The sequence below is a fragment of the Aotus nancymaae genome, unplaced genomic scaffold, assembly GCF_030222135.1.
Source record: "Aotus nancymaae isolate 86718 unplaced genomic scaffold, 86718_ANA_hifiasm-v0.15.2.pri h1tg000108l, whole genome shotgun sequence".
Taxonomy (NCBI): domain Eukaryota; kingdom Metazoa; phylum Chordata; class Mammalia; order Primates; family Aotidae; genus Aotus; species Aotus nancymaae.
Window position 1 is genome coordinate 31,586,204 of NW_026988523.1, and position 7,380 is coordinate 31,593,583.

A 7,380-nucleotide genomic window follows, 5' to 3' on the forward strand; every position below is an offset into this window, starting at 1 on the left:
GGTACACCTGGCCCTCCATGAATTCTTGAGTTGGAAGTCTGTATTCCACAGAGTAACTGAGGTGGAAACCAGGAGAAAGCTGAGCCTTAGCATCTCACGCTCCTTCTCCTTCCAGTTTGGCTAAGTTTTGCTATAACTTGTTTGGAGCACTGTTTCAGCTTTTTTCATTTCCACAATCTTTTTGGCACATAATATGTGCTGCGCCTATTTATAAAGTGTTACTTTGTGTCCGAAACTGTGCTAAATTGTTCTGGTGCAATAATGAACAAGAAAAGATGGTCTCTGCCCTCCTGAAACTTAACAGAGTACTGGTGGTGACACAGAATTAAGGAAACTTTGGAGAAGAACGGGATGCCTTGACAGCAGATAGATGGAACACAAAATGTGAACTTGGGAATTCAGGATGGCTTCCTGGAGGAAGTGACATTTAAGAAGATATAAAAAGGTTGAAAAAGAGTTAGATGAGGAGTAGGGGATTGTGTTTTAAGAGGAGAAAGATAGTGTGTGCAAAGGCCTGGAGAAAGGAGAGCATGAAAGGAGCAGAAAGAAGTTCTATATACCTTGAAAATAAAGTGCAAACTGAGAAATACAAGGGCTAATGTTTGAAAAGGAAGAAGGGGCCTGATGATGAAGGGACTTGTAAGCCATGCTAAGAAGACTGTCTTACAGGCTGGGCATGGTGGCCTACACCTGTAATCCTAGCACTTTGGAAGGCTGAGGCAGGTGGATTACTTGAGGTCAGAAGTTCAAGACCAGCCTGACCAACATGGTGAAACCCTATGTATAATAAAATCCAATAAAAATGCAAAAGTTAGCCAGGCGTGGTAGCACATGCCTGTAAAACCAGATACTCAGGAGGCTGAAGCAGGAGAGTTGCTTGAGCCCTGGAGGCGGAAGTTGCAGTGAATCGAGATTGCACCACTGCACTTCAGCTTGGGTGACCAAGTGAGACCCTATCTCAAAAAAAAAAAAAAAACTGTCTTACAGAAATACCATTCAACCCAGCAATTCAATTACTGGATATACATCCAAAGGAATATAAATCATTCTATTGTAAAGACATATGCACATGTTATGCTTATTGCAGCACTGTTCACAATGGCAAAGACATGGAATCAACCTAAATGCTCATCAGTGACAGACGGGATAAAGCAATTGTGGGGTACATATACACCATGGAATACTATGCAGTCATAAAAATGAATGAGATCATGTCCTTTGCAGGGACATGCAAGGAGCTGGAGGCCGTTATCCTTAGTAAACTAACGCAGGAACAGAAAACCAGACACCACATGTTCTCACTTATAAGTGGGAGCTAAATGGTGAGAACACAGGGACATATAGAGGGGAACAACAGACACTGGGGCCTATTGGGGGGTGGAATGTGGGAGGAGGGAAAGGTGTAATAACTAATGGAAAAATAGCTAATGGATGCTAGGCTTCATACCTGAGTGATGGTCGGATGTGGTGGCTCACGCCTGTAATCCCAGCACTTTGGGAGGGCGAGGCGGGTGGATCACAAGGTCAGGAGTTTGAGACCAGCCTGGCCAAAAAAGCGAAACCCCGTCTTTACTAAAAATACAAAAAATTAGCTGGGCATGGTGGTGGGCACCTGTAATCCCAGCTACTTGGGAGGCTGAGGTAGGAGCATCACTTAAACCTGGGAGGTGGAGGTTGCAGTGAGCCGAGATCACATCACTGCACTCCAGCCTGGGCAACAGGACAAGACTCTGTCTCAAAAACAAACAAACAAAAAAAAACAAAAAAAAAAAAAACCAAACCCATTTTGACTGAATGGGCAGGGTGGATTGGAGTGGGCAAAACAAAGTAGACAGATGAATTAGGAGTATTTTAATAAAATTCCATTCTACTTAAACAAGCCTGAGAAAATGTTGTTTGAAACCAAGTACTCTGAAAAGATTGGCCTGTTCATATATTGAGTGAGGCAGGGTGGGGAAGATGAGTGTCGCTTTAACGTTGAGTGAGAGGCCTGTGGAACATCCAAGTGGGGTTGTTACTCTAGTGATGATAACTGAAAGGCTAAGGTTGATGGTAATGAGATTACCCAGGGATAGAGTTAACGTGGGTAGAGAAGAGGGTATAAGCGATAGGAAGACCGACATTTAAGGGGGAAGAGATGCTAACAAGGGAGAATAAGGGTAAGCCCGAGAGGCAGGAGGAAAATGTGACCTATGGAGCCCAAGGGAAGAATGTTTTAAGAGAGAGAATGGCCAAAAAGAGCAAGTCCTGCAGAATAGTCAATTAAGTTAGGGGCTAAAAATGGTCTATTAGTGGGAGATTTTGGGTAGTTTGGGTGAAAGCATTTTTAAATTACATAGGCGTAATACAAATCAGAAATCATGGAGGAAGGTGACAAAATGGAGGTAGCAAATAAGCTCAATTCTTTTTTTTTTTTTTTTTTTTTTCAAGATGGAGTCTCCCTTTACTGCCCAGGCTAGAGTACAGTGGCACAATCACGGCTCACTACAACCTCCGCCTCCTGGGTTCAAGTGATTCTCCTGCCTCAGCCTCCTGAGTAGCTGGGACTACAGGTACATGCCACCACGCCCGTCTAGTTTTTTTTTTTTTTTTTTTTTTTTTTGTATTTTTAGTACAAATGGAGTTTCACCATATTGGCTAGGCTAGTCTGGAACTTCTGACCTTGTGATCCGTCTGCCTTGGCCTTCTGAAGTGCTGGGATTACAGGCGTGAGCCACTGCGCCCAGCCATAAACTCAATTCTTTCAAGAGATTGCAGGATATAGATTTGAGAGACTACTTTCTTTCTTCTAATGGAAGAGACTTAGACATATATAAAATGTTAGTGGGAAGGAGGAGAATGACTTGGTAGAGAGAGCAATGGAAAGAAGATAAGATTGGCAGAGTGACATCTTGCAGAAGGCTGGGAGGGGACGAGATCAGAGCATGGCAGGAGGGACTAACCTTAGAGAGAAATAAGGGTTTCCAGCTCTTTTTAATGGAAGAAAAGCAGGAAGGGACGAGTGCAGGTTATACATTGTTATTTCATCTTATACAACTCTCTGAGGGTGGGTTTTGTTTCCCTCAATTTGCACGTGATGCAGTGGAGGTCCAGAGAAGTGACGTAACTAGCCCGAAGTCACACAGGAGAACCCAGGCGTGACCCCAAGGTTAATGCTTCCTTTGAGCCCAAAGTGTAGGGCTCACTTACCTTGAATATTTTAAAAGCTTAAGTTCCTTATAGGGAGTGCCCTGAAAATGACTGGAATTTAGTTAGGTCTTTGTTTATGACTTGATAAGCTAGAATGCAAAGAGATTTTACTGGAGCAAACATACAGTGCCATTTGGTGGAGATCTAGCGAAAGAAGCTGCCCTCAATTAATGTTTGACCAACTTAGTACCAAAGGTCTGACTTTTCTTTCCGAGTATGACTGCTAGAATAAACATGCTTGCTTCTGCCTCTCTGTGCCACTGAGATGTGCCTATATGGACATTTTATATAATTATCTTTTAACCTCTCCCAGCAATGCTGCCATATGGATACTCTTGCATCTGTGTTACAAAGAGGTCAAGTGATTTGCCCAGGCCACAGGGTACGTGGTGAGGCAAGAATTTCAACTCAAGTCTTAAACTCAAATCTTAATCCTATTTCTATTATTATCTCCATTTTACAGAGGATAAAACTGAGGCACAGAGAGGCTGAGTAATTTGCTTGAGGTCACACAGCTTGTAAGTATCAAAGTCAGAATTTGAACCCAGACATCTGGCTCGTGACCTGAGTCTATGCTCTTAAACAATTTTACTCTCAGGCAGGGAAAAATGGTCTCTGGTCAGGAGAATGCCTAGACTTGATGCTCAAATCTGGTTTTCTTACTTCTTCCCCATGGACTAAATAGTTGTTTAGCTAAAGGCATCATCTTTAGTTTCAGACCTGGGTATGAACCACACTCCACCACTTAAAACGTTGTGTGGCCTTGGACAAATTACTTCTCTACAGCTCGGTTTCTTAATTTGTAATGTGGGGCCAATAAGAATATTCAACTCACAGAGTCACTATGAGGATTAAATGAGATAAAGCATGTTAAGAGCTCAGCAGAACGTGTGGTCCATAGATAAACATGGGCTTTTATATAAGGACCTTTTATATAAGGACCCTGGAGATGATGTTTCGCGTCTGTCTCATGCTTCCATTCCTGTCGTAGTACCCTCGTCCAAACTTTAGCTTCTCTTAACATGAATTGTTACCATATGCACTTAAAACCTTTAAAAATCACATTAATGTATAATTATTAAAACGATACTTGTTTAGTAAACATAGAAAAGTTTAAAAAAATATTTTAAAAGCTATGAATTATGTTAAACATTATAACTTTATTTAATTTGTTCGTTGTTTTCTTGAGACAAGGTCTTACTCCGTCACTAGGGCTGGAGTGCAGTGGTGCCATATGGTTCACTGCGGTCTCGAACTCCTCAGCTCAAGTAATCCTCTGTCTCAGCTTCTGGAGTAGCTGGGACTACAAGGCATGCTCCACCACACTCACTTAATTTTTATTTTGATTTTTGGTAGAGATGGGGTTTTGCTATATACTCCAGGCTGGTCTCGAACTCCTGAACTCAAGCAATTCTCCTGCCTTGGCCTTCCAAAGTGTTGGGATTACAAGCACGAGCCACTGTACCAGGCCATTAAATTTTCGTGTAACTTTTCATGGATTCAAATTCTAGTGGCACAAAAGAATTCACGCTCTTCTCCATTCCTCCTCCCCCGCCCTCCTTTTCTTCAGGGAAACATTTGTTGTATGAGTTTCTTATATATTCTTCTGGAGATGTTTTTTGCATATTAAAGCGATTATGGGCATAATTCTCGAGTGTCATTTGCTCCCAAGTGGTAGTTTAATAGACAGGCAGACACATACTGTTCTGTTCTTTATTTTTCACTCTCACATCGCATCTTGGAAATCTCTTCAAATAAGCGCATTGAGATCTTCCTCAGTTTTTTTCACAACTGCTCAATGAACACAATGAACAGTAGACTGTTAACTGGTACTCCCCTCTCTATCCTGTCCCATGTCTGCCATTTGGGTCAGATTAATTGTGCTGAAATGTCACCCCCTTGTGCAAATGCCATTAGCTACAGACCCAGTTCTGCGAATCCCCCATCCGATAGCAAGGCACGTCCCGGTCAGGCCAGACGCCTTGTCCTCCCAACACTGCCCTGCCCATAGTGGATCTTCCTGTCTGTTCTTTCCTGCCTGAATCCTCCTTTTACACAACCCCCAACCTGCATTTGCCACTCACTGATATTCCTTTTTTTTTTTTTTTTTTGAGACGGAGTTTCGCTCTTGTTACCCAGGCTGGAGTGCAATGGTGCAATCTCAGCTCACCACAACCTCCGCCTCCTGGGTTCAGGCAATTCTCCACTGATATTCTTTTAACTCGCATATATTGTCAAGTATTGTTGCTTTAAATGCAGTCTTATTGCACGAGACTATAAACTTTGTATGCCAGTGACCACATTTTCTATGTAATTTGCAACTTTCTATGGTGCTTTAAATTACATCATTGAAGGGAAATTTCAATTTGTAAATTTGTAATATGACCAAGACACTTGGCTCTGTGCACTGACTCACCGTGGTGTCCCGTCCCAGAGTGGGGCAGGACAGAGCAGAGTCATCATCCCTGCAGAGAGCAAAGCTGAGTCACTCCTCTCCTCCTTCTAGAAAAATAGGCTTGAGGCTAAATGCTCTTAATGCTCTTCAGAGCCTTAATGGAAATGCCCAGAGGAGATTGAAGGGAGTGGCCTGAGCTTTTGCAGGAAGAGCCCAATGCAGGGGCTGCTCATCGATTTGGGTAACATGGCAAATATGATTTTTCCACTGAGCAGGTCAAGTTCTGTGTCCAGAGAGCTAACTGAAATTATTTCCCCCCTTGTTGAAAGGACAATGTAATGATGTTAAAGAAAATGTTGATAACATGACTATTTTCAAGTTATGAAATTTATTTTCATTTTATATAACTCCTTCCAGACTTTGCCCACTTTCATGCATTTATTATTTTTTCTTTGAGATGGAGTCTCACTCTGTCACCAATCTGGAGTACAGTGGCAAGATCTTGGCTCACTGCAAAGTCCACTTCCTGGGTTCAAGCGATTCTCCTGCCTCAGCCTACAAGTAGCTGGGAATACAGGCATGCACCAGCACGCCCAGCTAATTCCCACCTTCATGCGTTTAAAAAAATATATAGCCGGGCGCGGTGGCTCACGCCTGTAATCCCAGCACTTTGGGAGACCGAGGCGGGTGGATCACGAGGTCAAGAGATCGAGACCATCCTGGTCAACATGGTGAAACCCCGTCTCTACTAAAAATACAAAAAATTAGCTGGGCATGGTGGCGTGTGCCTGTAATCCCAGCTACTCCAGAGGCTGAGGCAGGAGAATTGCTTGAACCCAGGAGGCGGAGGTTGCGGTGAGCCGAGATCGCACCATTGCACTCCAGCCTGGGTAACAAGAGCGAAACTCCGTCGCAAAAAAAAAAAAAAAAAAAAAAAAGAAATATATATATATAGTAGCTCCCATTAGAGTGAACATACCATTTTCCAGATGAGTTGGAATCTCAGTGGGAAACTAGATGAACTAATGTTCTGTCAGAGGACTTTCTCACCTAGACACTGTGGCCCTATCTTCTTGATTTTTTTTCCCTCTCAATTTTGGCTTGGCTTGCCAGAGGTCACATTTTTTTCCTCTGTTCTGAGAGCTTCTCAGAAAAATAAACGTGAATCCCCACCCTGCTTTATCTTTTGTAGCCAGAATGTGATTGGAATGTGAGCAATGGGGAAAAGTGGGTTGAACATTCACGGGAACATACTGACCATCTGATTGTCTCCTTTTAGACAAGGGCCATCTCTTTTTCCCAAAGAAGTACTAATAACCCAAACCTAGGACCTGTAGAGATTTTTACTGAGCAACCTCATCCACAACATATCCTTTATTATTTCCATTTATCGTTTCTTTAACACCTCATGCCTATCCCACCTACACACACTTTCTGCTGGGAACACACACCACTTTAGACATGCTGGATTCTACATGGCCTCCTGAGTATTCTGCGTCCTGGACATTCCATCATTACTATGTCCAGGGATGCAGCAGAGAAGTGTGGCTAAAATCTTAGATGGACTGTCTTCAAATCCTGCCTCCACCTTAGTCAAATCACCTGTAAAGTAGAAACAGTAATAGTACCTACCTCATAGTTGTTGGGAGGGACAAATGAGTTAATACTGGTAAAGCACTAGAATGGAGCCTGCAATGTAGTGAGAACTCAATTAATGTTAGCTGGATCTAAATCCAAATTGCTTCCAATCTTCAAAGACCAGATAACATCTTATCTCTTACACAAAATCTTCTCTG